The 14,364-nt window shown below is 49.2% G+C and overlaps 1 protein-coding gene across 2 annotated transcripts in view; it reads right to left on the bottom strand.

Annotated features, from left to right (window-relative positions):
- TRABD (TraB domain containing) overlaps positions 1–3,975 on the bottom strand; it is a 34,487-nt gene extending 30,512 nt beyond the window's left edge. Inside the window, exon 1 of one of the 2 annotated variants that reach the window (XM_037388315.1) lies at positions 3,859–3,975. The gene's annotated coding sequence lies outside the window, so the exon portion shown is untranslated. Of the gene's footprint in view, positions 1–3,854 lie in introns of both variants that reach the window. The other variant, XM_037388316.1, reaches the window with a different exon arrangement.
- Between the last annotated feature and the right edge of the window lie 10,389 nt (positions 3,976–14,364).

The following is a 14,364-nucleotide window of genomic DNA, read 5'->3' as shown; positions in this document are numbered from 1 at the left end:
TGCATGCAAAGTGTCTATGGAGTTCTACCAGAAGCACATTCTCCACTCTCTGTTCATAACCTACAAGCAGCCAGCAAATGAGATGCGTACAGAAGTTTTGTCATGGACAACTAACTAGTGGCTTGGAAGATACCTGACTGTGGTCCACAAAACTGTGGCAGAACTCTTCTTAAACCCCACGTTTATTTCATATGTCAATGGCTGTCTGCTGAGATACACAGAAGCTGGGTGTCGAGTACTGGCAAACACTCACCTTCACTCATTATGAACACTTTCAGATGCAGTCCTTACGATGATAGAATTGGGACTTTGCAGGACAAGATAATTTTGCCCAACTGCCAAACACATTATTTATCAGTGCTCTTCTGCCTGCCCCTTCCATCCTAGACTCCAAACAGTAGCTGGGAGCAAGATGATCTACTTCATTACCTATAATGATCATTACCTATAACGATCTGAATCATTACCTGATCAAAAAGCTGAAAAGATTTGTTACATGACACGGGCCTATGTGCTGGCCACAAGCAAAGACACACAGCTCTACTGTAGCAGGGAACTGAAGAAAGAGGGTCAGGTTTCGAGACAGACCTGAGAGACAAAGCTGCAGGAAAGCAAGCTAATTCCAGCCTGGAGGGCTGCAGACACAGGAACCCTATTTAGCACTAACTGTTCAGTCTACAGACACATTCACACTAACCAGGAAAGTCAACTTGCCTGCAACTCCATCCAGCTGCTGCACCACTCATCTAACGTGTAAAGCACCTGGGCAGCTCAGTAGTTAAAACCAGATCTTCCCTCAAAAGATTATCTCTGTTTCCATTGCTATCCGCTACCCTCCAAAGAAATGAGAAAAGCCCTCAGCAACTCCTGATCCTGGTTCCTCACACACAGGCCTTCTTCATTGGTTACCCTGTAACTAGCTGCCTTACCCGTCCTTTTGAAAAACGGCTCCCAGTTGCACAACACTTGATAGGATAACACATCCTACCAAGGCAAGATCAGGATCTCCAGATGTACCGAACAGGTAAGTAGAGTTTTCAACTTCATCAGCATTCATGTTGCTGTGCTCTTGCTCCCTCTCACAAGCATGCACACCCTTCCTGCACAGACGCACCTCTACACATGTGCGTGACTTTGCACTGTCCGTACAGACAAGGTTATTTTGCAGACAGCCTGCAGGGCTTAACCACTGGAAAATATGAACTCCTGGAGCGCCAGTGTAGTCTCTTCTGCAGCCTGATATGTGGTGTCATCAGGACACTTAAACTCTTGTATGTGGACATGCTAAGTCCCTGCATTCCTCAGTGATTTCAATCAAACTGCACAGCATGTCAACTAGACATGAGAGGGGGAAAGGAAGGAGACAGAAGGAGAAAAAGAAGTGGAAAGGAAGACAGCTTGTCACCAAGTGCATGCATGTTTTCATACAAATCTATAAACTGCAGTTATTATTGAAGTTATATGCCCCCGAGTCACTTCGCAGGCAGGAAAAACTCAGTCCCACTCACAGAGTTTAAAAGTTCAAATACAGAAGCACAGTATTAGCTGTGTTTAGTATTAGCATTTCACATTTGAGTGGCCCTTTACAAAAACCTTCATAACCGAAGGTGTGACCTCAGGAATTATTCACATGGGAAACCTATTTGCAAAAACCCATCTAACAAGAACCATGACTGACAGAACATATTGGTGAGATCTTGTACTAAATCGTCTTATGAGAGACAACTGGTGCAGCTAACCAGCATGGACTGTCCCTCACAGGACAAGGAGAGCTGCAGAATCCTTCCTACCTACTGGCACTGGCTGGCAAAGCACATGCTGCGATATTATTTCAGACAGCTGTAGCTACACACCACTCCCATTAAATCTGGAGCACACTTATCTCTGGCCTGCTCTCATTTTTTCATTTTCTAAGACCACCCCAAATCTCTTTCTTCACTTTTCCCAAGTAGCAAATAGGAAAAAGAAGATGCTTTCTGGGAAGTACTATTTAAAAAAAAAAAAAAAAAAAAAAAATCACATGACTCTTCCACAAATAAGATGCCAATACCACTGTTTTATTCACAGCTGTGGTGCTGGCAGCAGCAATGTTGCATCATATTCACCATATGGAAGAAAGAATGCACTGAAAAATAAATGTAACTCTCCTAACACTGAATTGAAGAATATCTGAGTCTACAGCTAAGAAAACAAAGAGTGCCAGACACTGCGACAGCTGACAAATTTATAATCAGCAACTCAAGTCACTGAAACTTGAAAGTCTACTGAAAGCCACAAACAGCAGGGCACAAACCAGTACCACAGCCATAACCCAGTATTTTCAATTAATAAACTCATATAGCTTAGGATAATTAAAGATACATGTGTTTTTCCCCTACTCTAAGGTCTACTCCCTGCTACGGCAGGAAAACACCTGAAATCTGTTTGGTTTTGTGGCTTGTTGTTTTGGGTTGGTATTTTTAATTTTTTTTTTTTTTTTGCTTTACTCTGTTACCCTTCCAAGAAGGAATATGTGCATTAACGAGCTGAACAGTAGGTGCGCTGATACACATCTCTACAAAATGGAGAAGTGAAGCCATTCCAGGCACCTTTGGTATTTTTTGGGACTACTACTGACACCACCACACATGCAAGGCAGCATCTAAAGCACATCTCCTTGCTTTTACAACTCAGCAGCAACCACTCTGTTGCTGTTGCAACTTTCTGCAAAGTTTTAGCAAACAAAAACACTTTCTTCTGAAAGCCAGCAAAAAATAAACACCTTTGTTGTATGGATACCCGAGCACAGGATCATCAGTACGTGTATTTTCCTCAAGAGAAAAGCTCAGGCTACACCTGGGTCAAATTTTCGAGAGCTTGGTTAATGGGAACTATTTTTAGAGGTGAATTCAAAATCCTTATTTCAGTTTACTGCGTGCGATGCCTAATATGGACAGTCTGAAAAAGTCACAACTGTTCAGAGAGACCAGAAAAAGAAAGAAGACAAAACCTGCAGGTCTTCGCTTTTCTCTTCTCCAGCTCACCCTCACAACCAAGCCCACCACCGACCCCACGCCCTCACCACGGGAGCCCCCGCGGGCGCACACGGCCGGCGGCGCGCTGCCACCCCCGCGCAGCCCCGCACCAGGACACGGCCACAACGAGGCGAGCGGAAAGGTGCGGCCGCTGGGGAATCCACTCACGGGTCCGCGACCTTAAACACGGCCCCCCAAAAAAGCGTTTCCCCCGCTTCCGTGCCCGCTTGCCCCGGGCCTCCTCGCAGGGCTCCGGCGGGGAGGGGGCGGGCAGCGGTCTCCCAGCCTCCCCCTCAGCGGGGATTTACACGAGCCTCCCCGCTGCGCGGCTCAGGAGCGGCGGTCCCGCCCGGCGGGAAGCCGCCCCCGCCCGGAGAGGGCCCCCTCAGCCCGCAGGGTCACCGGCGGGGCAGCACCGAGCCGGCCCCGGCCGCCCTTCCCCGCGCCCGCCGAGGCGCCGCCGGCAGCGCTGGGGTCCCGCCCGCCGCGGGCGCGAGGCCCGGGGACCGCTCCCGGCGGCGCGAGCGGCCGCCTGCCCGCCCGCACGGGGCGCTGCCCGACGGCGCCTCCGCGCCGGCCACCGGGAAGGGCAGGGCCGGGCGTACGTGAGGGGACGGGCGGCGAGGGCAGGCGGCCCCGCCGCTCACAGCCGCCTCCCCCTCCCGCGGGGCCCCGGGCTCGGGGAGAAACGCGACAACACCCCAACCCCCCCCCCCCCCGCCGCCGCTCCCCCTCACACACGCCCGCCCCGGGGCTCGGCCCCAACATGGCCCCGCCGCCGCCCCCCGGCCCGGCGGGAAGCGGGGCACCGCGGCCGCCCCCCGCCCTCGCCTCGCTCACTTGCCGTGCTCGGCGGCGGGGTCGGCGGGTCCCGCCGCTGGCCGGGACGCTGCGGGAGGAGGCGTCAGCGGCGCCGCGGAGCTCCGGCGCCAGGGGCACGCCAGCCGGACAACATGCTGCATTAGTCATTCATAAAGGGAGGCGGGCCCGGCGCCGCTGGGCAGCCTGGGCCTTGTAGTCCGCCGCTGCTTCCGGGCCCCGCGGCGGCGAGGGGCGGCGGGCGGCAGCGGACTACAGCTCCCAGGGGCACGGGCGGGCGCACGGGCCGCAGGGCCCGGCAGCCGCGGGCGCTCGCCCGCCTCCTGGCCGCGCCGCGTCCCGGGCCGGCGGCTCTGCGGCCCGGTTTGTGTGCCGGCTCGTAGAGGCCGCTTGGGTCTGTGCCGGTGAAGGGGCCGCCCGGGGGTACTGGCGTCTCTGCGGGATCCCCGGCGCGGGGAAAGGCTCGGCGGAGCGGGGAGCGTGCGGCGGCGCCGGCAGCGGGTGCCCGAGTTCCTTCAGCCGCCCTGGGGAGCAGGCGGCCTTCGGGCGGGGAACTGAACTGCGGCCGCTTTGAGGCGGCGGCTGCCAGGGCAGCTGTAGCCGCGCTGTGGAGCCTCTCGCACCCGACCCGGGCCCGCCGAGCTCGGCGCCGGGGGGACGGTTTGGTACCGACCTCCCAAGCGCGGCCCGGGCGGCTGCTTTGGGTGCTGGCCGCCGCAGGCGCGGTGGGCCTGTGTAGAGGCATCGGGGGCAGGAGAGCACCCTCGGGCCTGGGACTGCACAGGGTGTGGGTCGTGGGTCTAGCGGAGATGGAAGACGCAGGGAGATCAAGCTCCGCCATCTCCAAACCCGCTTGTGAACGTACTTGCTCTCTGTGCAGCCCTGCTGCTCACCGCTGCTGTTCCGGCATTTGCTTTCTCTCTTTCCGTGGACATTTCCTCTTCTACTGGAGAATAGTTAATATTTTACCTACGAAACCTGAAAAATCCGTACAACCTGCTCAAGCAGAAGCGGCATTCAATGATGCTTTAGATTACTCAGCTGACACATACAAGTATTTTATTGGTCAAGAAAACTTTGTTTCAAGAAAATGTGTCAAGAATCAATTATAGCTACCGATTATTTTCTGAAACCATCTCTGTCCCTTTTCCTGCTTCTCTGTTCTGTTTCCGATAGGTTCAGCAATAGTAAGGCTAAAACATCTGTTTAGTCTGAGCACATTTATTATATAAATACAGTTTCATTAGAACTGACTTGAGGGTACATTTTCTGATCTTTTCTTAAACATTTTATGCCATGGCCAGGATTAGTTTAGGATTGGGCTGAGCTTTGGAAGTACGTGGTATGTAGGAATCAAGTACAGGCATGTTGAGACAGTTGGGAATCTCACTTCCCGTTTCATGCTATAATAGCTTCAACTTTCTGTAAAAGCACAGAGCAGGCATTTCGTACGTGAACATTGAAAATACATATAACCAAGTAAAGGTATAAGCTATACAGACCTTCGCTTCTGGGAAAAAAACCCCAAATCATCCAGGGTCTGACAGATACAGAAGAAAAATCCACTTTGGGCATTTTTATCTAGTACTGTACACTGATTTCAAATACCTTTCCCCCCCCCCCCCCCTCTTTTTTTCCCCACAACTGGTGGGTGAAGGTCACTGAGAGAAATGGGACACTGTAGTGGGCAAGAGCAAATTGGTTGCTGCTTTTGGGGATTGCACCATATGGTTTTCTTGGCATCCAAGGACATCCCCCTTCTGAGTACTGCTGCTTCCAGATGCAGCTGCTCCTTGTTGACCACACCTGCTTGCTTCTGAGTCTGTTTCTAATCCCACCTCTTCTAGGGATTGGCCTTGCCCAGCCACGAGCTTTCCATGGCACTGGATCCACCGTGGGGCTGTAGCGTGGCAGGTAGCGAATGTAACACTGTGTAGCATTGGCTAAGCAGCGTGTGACAGAGGTCCCACTGCTCAGCAACCTGAATCTTAAGCCACAGTAGTGTTCCTTACACAGCCAGTCTCATACATTTTATCTTCTCATACTCAGATTTGCTCAACTACCAGCATGTGCCAGGCTCACGCTCAAGCACCTGTTACGTGCAGTGTAATGCACTGGGTTCAAGCTGTAGATCCTGAGTGACAGTCCAGAATTTTTTGAGCTGCAGCCTCTCCTGCTACACCAGTGCTGGTGCTTTGTGCAAACTTTGTAAGCTCCTTGATAGACTACAGATGTGGCCCCAAGCTTCCCACTGCTGCAGCTGCAACGGTGCAATAGTTTTTGGTTAGAACTGGGAAGCACTGCCTTAGCTTGCAGGAAAGCTCACCTGACCTGATCAGATTGGCAAGCCCACTGCTCTGCTTATGGGAATACTGTGAATCTTGCTAGCCTGTTTTTCCTTTAGCTCATGATGCTGCACCCTGATTATGTCAATAGTGTTGATGCTTTCGTGTATGGTTACCTTCAGGGAGTGTTTCCTTTGCTGGCTTAGCGAGAGCTGCAGTGGTTGAACATACCTTTGCAAGGACCAGAGGAAGATGCAGGTACTCTACTGACATGAAACAGTGTGGCTGCAGGTTCTGCCTGCACTGTTTCAGCCTGGTCTGTGGTGCACAATGCTTCTGAAAGTGGAGAGAAAGCACTGAAATGGGAGGAAATTTATCAAACTGCAAAGACCTTGGCATTTCCGTGTCCGGTGATCCCAGGGGCGCAGGGCTCTGCAGCTCTGCTGGGGGCAGATGCGCTGGTATCATTAGAGGTGCTCTCTTGCCAGGACTGTGCCAGTGATCCTACTGACAGCTGTTGGTTCACTGCAGGAGTGTGTGTAACTGCAAATTGTGTTCCAGTGTTTGGAGAGGGTTGTGGTAATTGAGTGCCCTATTAATTAGCAATTGCAAGATGGGTCACTGGTGTCTGCTAAGTGGTCTAGTGTAACATAAATCCAGTTCTTAACATTTTTCTTTAATACTTTGTGTATCTTCTTCTTTAAATGTCACCATTGACGTGGGATTGTTTTCAGGTCAACGGTAGATGCCAGTAGTGAAAAGAGGGCTTGGCAGGTGGTTCACAGATTCCTTCAGCATTTCAACTCTATTTAAAATGCTTTTTTTTAAAAAAAAACAAGAACCTGAAACTGAGCCTCACTGAATAGTTACCAGCCACAGCACAGTATAGATGAGGTAGTTTTATTGTGTAGAGTCAGAATTTTCCTTATGCACATGACACTGCTCTTAGGTGCAGGTGTTTCCAGGTGGGGCAGGGGCAAGGAGGGGAGTTAAGTGCGCTTCTGCCAGCCCTCTATCCTGACCTCAATCCCTCCGTCATCCTTCCATCCCATCCTCTCTCTTCTTTCTCTCTTTCTTGACAAGTTATTTTTACATAAGGTTTCTTAGGAACTGATAGCAGTGATGGTGACATTAGCTAGAGTTGCTCAATTGTCTTCAGTGATCTCTGGTTTGAATAGAGACCTGGTGTGACGTTTGAGTTGGCCCCTGAACAGATTGCTGGGGAAGTCACCAGGCTGCTTCCTGGATGGGCAGATGTCTGTCCCTGTCACAACAGGTTCTTAAAAATGTGCAATAACAAATGATTCACCATTACCACGCAAAACCACCTTATGACAAAAAACCTTGAGCGTTAGGAAGGCTGTTCAAGCATCCAACCTAAACTGCTTGCAGCCAAGTGCAATAGTTTGTGCCCTGCTTACTGTGGGTCTGGAGGGCAGCTTTTTCCCCTATGTCTTTGTAGCAGCCTTCGCCTGTTTAAACATTTTCATGTCTCCTTTTGCCTTCTCTAGACTAGCGAGTTTGAAAATTTTCTCTCTGAGTCCCAGCTCTGGGCCATGGAGGCGGGTACCAGGCTGTACAGCCCGGAAAATGCACTGGAACCCATCTCTGCCAAGGCTCTCCCCAGTTCAGCAGGATCCTGGCCACCCCTCGGTTCAAGCACATGAGCAGGGTGGCGGTGGCGTGACCCCTGCCCACCCGGTGTGACCACTGCTGTCTGCGTTGCAGGAGCTCCCAGGTGCCCGCAGGGGTACAGGCGGGACAGGTGGGCTGGGCAGCAGGGAAAACAGGCCAGGAAACGAGCCTGGCTGTAGAGGAATTGTAGAGGAATGAAGGTGGGTTAATTAACATTGATCATATACAGCTGTGGGCTGGCTTCAGGGGCAGTGGGTTGGCTGATGTGGTTAAGGTGCAGCTGTGGCTGGTTCCTGCTAAGTGGTTAAATAGCTCTAAGGGGTATGGAAGAGAGGCAGTCAATGAAGAGAGACCTGGGGGATGCAGAAGAGAGAGTGTGCTCTGGATGGAGGAGAAGCAAGAAGCAGGGTGGACTGGCCTGAAGAATATGAAGAAACACCATGAACAGTAGATGAACCTTTGAAACCTTGTGGGGGATTGGTGGCCGTGCCAGGGCAAGGCACGGGAACTGCTTATTGAAGTCAGCCTGGTATGGGGTGGTAGAGGCCTTGGTGCAGCCAGTTTTGATAGTGCTGCAACACCTGGCGGCCTACCGCGGCCCCCGCGTCGTGGCTGCCGGCTAATCCTGACCTCAGGAGGCATGCGCCATGTTTGGTACCCGGCTCGTTTCTGACATTTCTCTCTGAAATATAAAGGGCAAGATCTTAAAAATGCTTATTTGATTATGAAAGTGATTCCGTTCCTCCACCCCCCCTCCTGTCACTTGTGGTGACCAAAGACTTGCCCTGCCAGCCGCCGTTCTGTCCGTCCGCGCCTGACAGAGCCGGAGGCTTCTGGAGGGAGCGTCCTGCGGGCCAGGACAGCCAGCTGCGGCCGCCACAGGGCTGGGGCCGCCCGCGCCGGAGGCAGGGAGATACCGGCGCTGCTGCCCGGCCCTGCAAGCCCCGGGAGCCTGCCAGGGCGAGCGCCCGGCCCGCGGCTGCCGCCGGCCCGCCAGCCCGCCAGCCGAGGGGCTGCTGCCGCGGAGCTGCGGCGCCCTCTGGCGGTCTCCCGCCGTCAGCGCCCCTCGGCAGTTCTGCGCGGAGCAGCGGGGGACCCCCCCACCCCCCCTTCATTTTTCTTGTCTAATGTGATTTTCGGAGAGGCCATCCATTTAAGGCTGTGAGTAGGGAAAAAAGAAGACGGGTAGAACGACTAGTAGCTCCACAGGATTTATTTGACCAGCTTCCCTGGGAGCGAGACAGATTTATGTCATGTCAGTCTCACTGCGTTGCTTGTATCATTCAGAAAAAAGCACCCGCAGGCCAGCTCTAATATACTTCATTTCGCTAAGGTCGAGAGTATGGAGTATATTTATGTTACTTCAAAACAGCATCATCTAAACTGCATGCAGTGTGCTGAGAGGGAAACTGAAGCACAGTTCTGCTGTGAGCAGAAGCGGTAACAGCCTTCTGGTTGCTCATGCAGAGGTGGGCAGGGCAGTGGCCGCAGCCTGCCGTATGGAGATTGCCAGCCAGACCCGATGCCCGGCGGGGCATCCCCGTATCTGCTCCTGAAGGCTACGACCCGCAGCAGCGCTGGGAAGGTCTCAGAGTTGTTCCTTTAGCACTGCTTCGATGACTGAGCTGCTGTACGGTGGCTAGAACTGGCTCCAACAAAGCTGACCTGGCACATTGGAATAACCAAACCGCACACTGGACTAACTCAGCCTCTGGACTTTATAATTTATCCTTAAAATCTGCATGACACTTGGGGTCAGCCCATCACGAGTGGTTGCTGCAAAGGGAAACTGTGGAAAGCTGATGGCTGTGAGCGAGATTTTGGAACCCCAGGTCCAGCTCCAGCTGCCGTGCTGGAGACGTCGGTGTGGGTGCAGGCAGGCGTGCAGCCGGCAGCGTGCACGTGGGAAGATGGTGATGGTGGCAGAGGGAGTGGCAGGGCTACAACACCCTGGTTCTTGCTCTGCATCCATCCTCTTCCTTTCCCTCTTTCCATTAAATTTGCAGCTGACCTGCACAGCACAATGCTGTGCAATGTAGAGGCACTCGAAGTAGCTGTGAGTAACTTGGGTAGCAGAAGCTGTGTCAGCTCAGGACTGGTTTTGGGTTTGTTTGTGTGGCAGGCATGTGCAGCGGGCAATGCAGTGCTGCTGTGACGGCCAGATGGATGTGAGAGGCACGTTCTGGGCTTTCGTCATCCAGGGAGACGGATCACCCAGGAGGCAAATCAGAGCTTGTGCTTCTCTACAGGAAAGGCTGGAAAAAGAAGGCACATCAGAGATGTGCCCCTGTGAGGGAGCCTAGGATTGCACAAGTTAATCTTTCTATTCGCCAGAGGAAACCAGAAGTCCTGCAGCAGAGCCTAATGCCTATAGGCTTTGGAAGACAACGAGAGAGAATGGAGCTGTGATATACAGTCTAGTATACAGGAACAATTAGATCACACAGTGCTGTCTTCAACTAATATCAGGTTGGACTAGAGCTACAGAGCAGAAAAGTCTGGGTTAAAGCTGGTTTGCAATCCTTAACGCACACTAGTCTGCTTCAGATTTGAAAGCTGCATGGCATGATGGGAGACTTTGGATGTAAACCCTGTGAATAAATAAAGAAACAAGTTGAAGATAAAGGCTGGTCTACGAAGGACTGAAAATCACTACTGATGTCAAAGTGAAATGCAGACAAAAGGATGAGTCCAGAACCTTGGTTTAAAGTTGCACTGAAACCCCTGGTTTAGCAACAGGATTTCTCTGTTAAATTCCTTCCTTCTCGCCAGCCTTGGGGCATACATAAAGACTGGCAGCTTGTCCTGCAACAAAGTGAGTTGGGGGTTGAACAAGTGGAGTGCTGCATGCTCTCCACTGACTCCCCAGCAGATCATTCAAAGTAAACAGTAGGTTAACTTGGAGTAGGTGGTGCAGTGGCTTCCCCCCATACAATGTCCATATGGGGAATCAGTGAAAGTGCTGTAATAATCTTGCCTGCTCATCAACTCGCCTATTTGCCTAAGCTCTGAGACTCTTCATGTGTACATGCATTTGTTTAAGGACAAGGCTTGGCCAGCTGAAGTCCCTGGCAAAGTTGTGTAGCCACACTTCAGTGGCTCCAGGACCTCGCTCCAGGAGCTTGCTGTGAGTGCGCCAAGGCTGGAGACCATTAATATTATATTTCCTTCAGTTCTGTCAGTTGATTAAAAAAAGTCAAGCCTGACATGTGATTTCAATCCCTTTATTACTAATACCTAGAAATACTCTGATTCACAAATCCCAGATGCTTTTGTCTTCGTAGATTAGATGGGACCTTTCAGAAGTTAAGCACTTTTCCTTTCATAATGCCTTTCTCCTGAAAAAAATTGACTAATAAAATCATTAGGCTGCCTTAATGTTACTTTGTGTTTGTGAACGTGTTTCAGTAGTAGGGAATAGTTGTATAATGCAGAATCAGAACATAAATCCAAAGTCATACCAATTGCATATCAGAATATTTGATGACTTTCCATGGATTTGAGCCAAAATGTCAAATGTCAGTTCCTGTGTCTGTGTCCTCTAATAGACCTTGAAACAAGGAAGTACAAGCTCCAAGAAATAAAACCAATTCAAATTTCTGCAGAAAATCCTGGGCCTTACACCTAAGGATAAGAGTGAAGAGAAAGAAGGAGACATCATCAAGAAAGAGAAATGCTCTTTATTTGCTTTGTTGGACTTGAGCTGAAGGTGTGGAACACAGAGGTCTTGGACATGCTTATGATCTGGACACAGCAATTTCACTTTAAGCTAAATGTTTTCTGAGAAGGTGGTGAACTTGCTAGGGAAACAAGGGCAACAAGTTTGAAAAGGACTCGGTTATGGAAAAAGAGAGGTGAAAACTATCACAACAGACAGCTTGCATCCACCTGCACTAGGGCTTGTGGTGCCGGTAGTGTGGTTCAAAGAGTTACCACCCTTCAGTCAGTTTTGTGCCTCTAATGAACTTAATGAGGGTTTATGCAAATCTGTCCTACCTGGCATGACAGTGGCCTAGAAGCACTCTTGTAATCTGTCCCTCCATCTCTGATGAGAATCTAGGAACTAACAGCAATAATTTCCTAAACCAATTGCTTAAGGGCTACCTGTGCCCTGCAACAAAATTCCTCCATCCGAAAAAGTAAATAGTCCCCAGCCAGGTTACTGCCTAAATTTGCTGCTGCTCTTGGGAAAACAATACAAAACTACAACAGTATACAACAGTATAAACATATATGATACATATGACTTGGGCATCATACAAAAGGAATTGTTTTAAAGCAATGTTCACAGATGGCACACCAGAGTTAAGAACTGTGTCTTCTAAGTGTTCTAATATTGAGCTTGGTCTCCTTTTCTAGTGTAGTTAACCTTGCTATCAGCAGGAGACATTAAATTCCTGCATCCAGATCATTTATAGAAACATGAAAGCACTGGCCCTGAAACTGAGACCTGGGGAACCTCACTGGTAACTGGCCACCAGCCTGATGTAACCCCATTTACTGTAACCTTTTAAGACCTACCCAGCAGCCAGTTGTTCACCCAACACCTTATGGACTTGTCTAGCTGTGTGCTGGATGTTTTGTCTAGAAGGATACTGTGAGAGACAAAAAAACCCTACATCTGCTGGCTTCCCTTGGTCAACTAGATGGGTGACTTTGTCTTAAAAGGAAATCAGTTTGGTTAAGCAGGACTTTCTCCTCATGAACCCATGAAGACCAGTAACTTTAAAAGTACATGACAATTGTCTCAAAAAAAAAAAAAAAAAAGAAAAGAAGTATTCCACAGGCCTTCCTATATGAAACTCCAGGAAAACTGCCTGTAATTCTCATGTTCAATGTCATGCTGATTAATGCTTTATTGCATACAGGCAAGCTATGTAATTTAATGAATAGTGCAACAGGAATTTTTCAAAGACAATCATAGTAAGAGTGTTTAAGATTTTACCATCACAGGAGAACTGAACAAGATTCTTCATATCTGAGAGTATCAGAGAAGGCAGGCAGGCTGACAGATATTGCCCTGATTAAGGCCACGATATCAGTGTGGTGTGTTGTTGGCATGCAGACTGTTTCCTTTAAGTAAGTCTTTCATGACCTTTACAGCAGGCAAGAGTGATGCTTGCTTGAGGACAGCACAACTATGTGAGTAATTCAGGGAAGCTGTAGAACCATGGATCCAGACCCCAAGGCTTGGAAAATCCTCTGGTGCTGTAATGTTGTTGTGTTATAGAAATGCCCTGACCATTCACCTCAGCAAGGACACAGGTTTCAGTGACCCCAGGATAACAGTCTGTGCCCCATGGTGTTCTCTAACCAGTCCAGACAGTGCGTGGTCACCTTGTCCTCTACCTGTGATGGCATTATCTGTCAAAATCTGGAAAAGTGGCAGAGATAAAGAAGATACATGAGCAGATATTAATCAGCTGGTGCATGTGGAATACCTACCTTTTTACTGGACCTCAATTTTCTGCTAGATGCTTCAGGTGTGGCAATTATTAATGAGATTTCCCAATTCCTGAGCCGGGCACCCAGTAAGCACAAAGCTCACTTGTAACCAAATATTCCTTCTCCCCACTAACCATGTGCCAAGCACTAGTAGGAAGCAAGGGACTACTGGTAGATATTTATAAATACGTATACATTAAAGGCAATATATTAATCACCTCTATATATCAGGTTGTATACATTATAATTTTAATACAATCAGCAATGACAGATGCTCGTTCTATAAAACTACACTTACAGTATTACTAAAAATCATAAATTAATAGAATGGTTTAGGTTGGGAGGGACCTTAAAAGATCGTCTAATTCCAACCTCCCTGTCATGGGCAGGGACAACTTCCACTAGACCACGTTGCTCAAAGCTCCATCCAACCTGGCCTTGAACACTTCCAGGGATGGGGCATTCACAAAAAAAGTTTACCGTCCATTGATTAACATACCAAAATAATATTACATGGTGTATTGCGGTCCATCATGTGCATCCACAGAGGAATAGTCTTCTCCATTACACCACTACCCTGCATCAGCATTTGTGAACTGGAAGCCTCCAGTATTGTGATAAAATTACAGAGAGGTCGTTGTGCTCTGCTACGTTACTCCCAATTTACCCTAATTTATTTTGTTTTGGATCGGCTAGTGCACAATTAGTATAATGGCATTTGTTTATGGTAAGTTAGGAAACAAAAAGGGGTTTTAAAGGAGCAAGGTCTTTAACTTTCAAAACCAGCAAAGGTGATACAAAATTATACCAACCAAATGAAAAGTGGAATAGATTTTTGCTACTGCAGGTCTTGGAAATCTGTATTGATAAATGTGGCATTATATGAATGGTGACTTGCTAAGTACACTTAACTGCTGTCAATTTTTTCCCAATACGTGAAAAAATATCCACTCCTAAAACGACAAGTGGAAATTGAGAATTAGTAGTAATATATTCAAATATTTTTAAGATCAAGCATAAATTTTGGCAATGTTTAGCCTTGTGTTGTCTTTCCATTGCTCCCTGAAATGAAAAGCCTAAATACCTACTTCTTATTTAATTCCTCTGACCTGGTATTTTGGAAGTCTTTCCCACCTATGTAGCCTGCATGCTATTTGGATATACTA

This window comes from Falco rusticolus, chromosome 5, assembly GCF_015220075.1.
Source record: "Falco rusticolus isolate bFalRus1 chromosome 5, bFalRus1.pri, whole genome shotgun sequence".
Classification (NCBI taxonomy): domain Eukaryota; kingdom Metazoa; phylum Chordata; class Aves; order Falconiformes; family Falconidae; genus Falco; species Falco rusticolus.
This window is presented reverse-complemented; position numbering and strand designations above follow the sequence as displayed.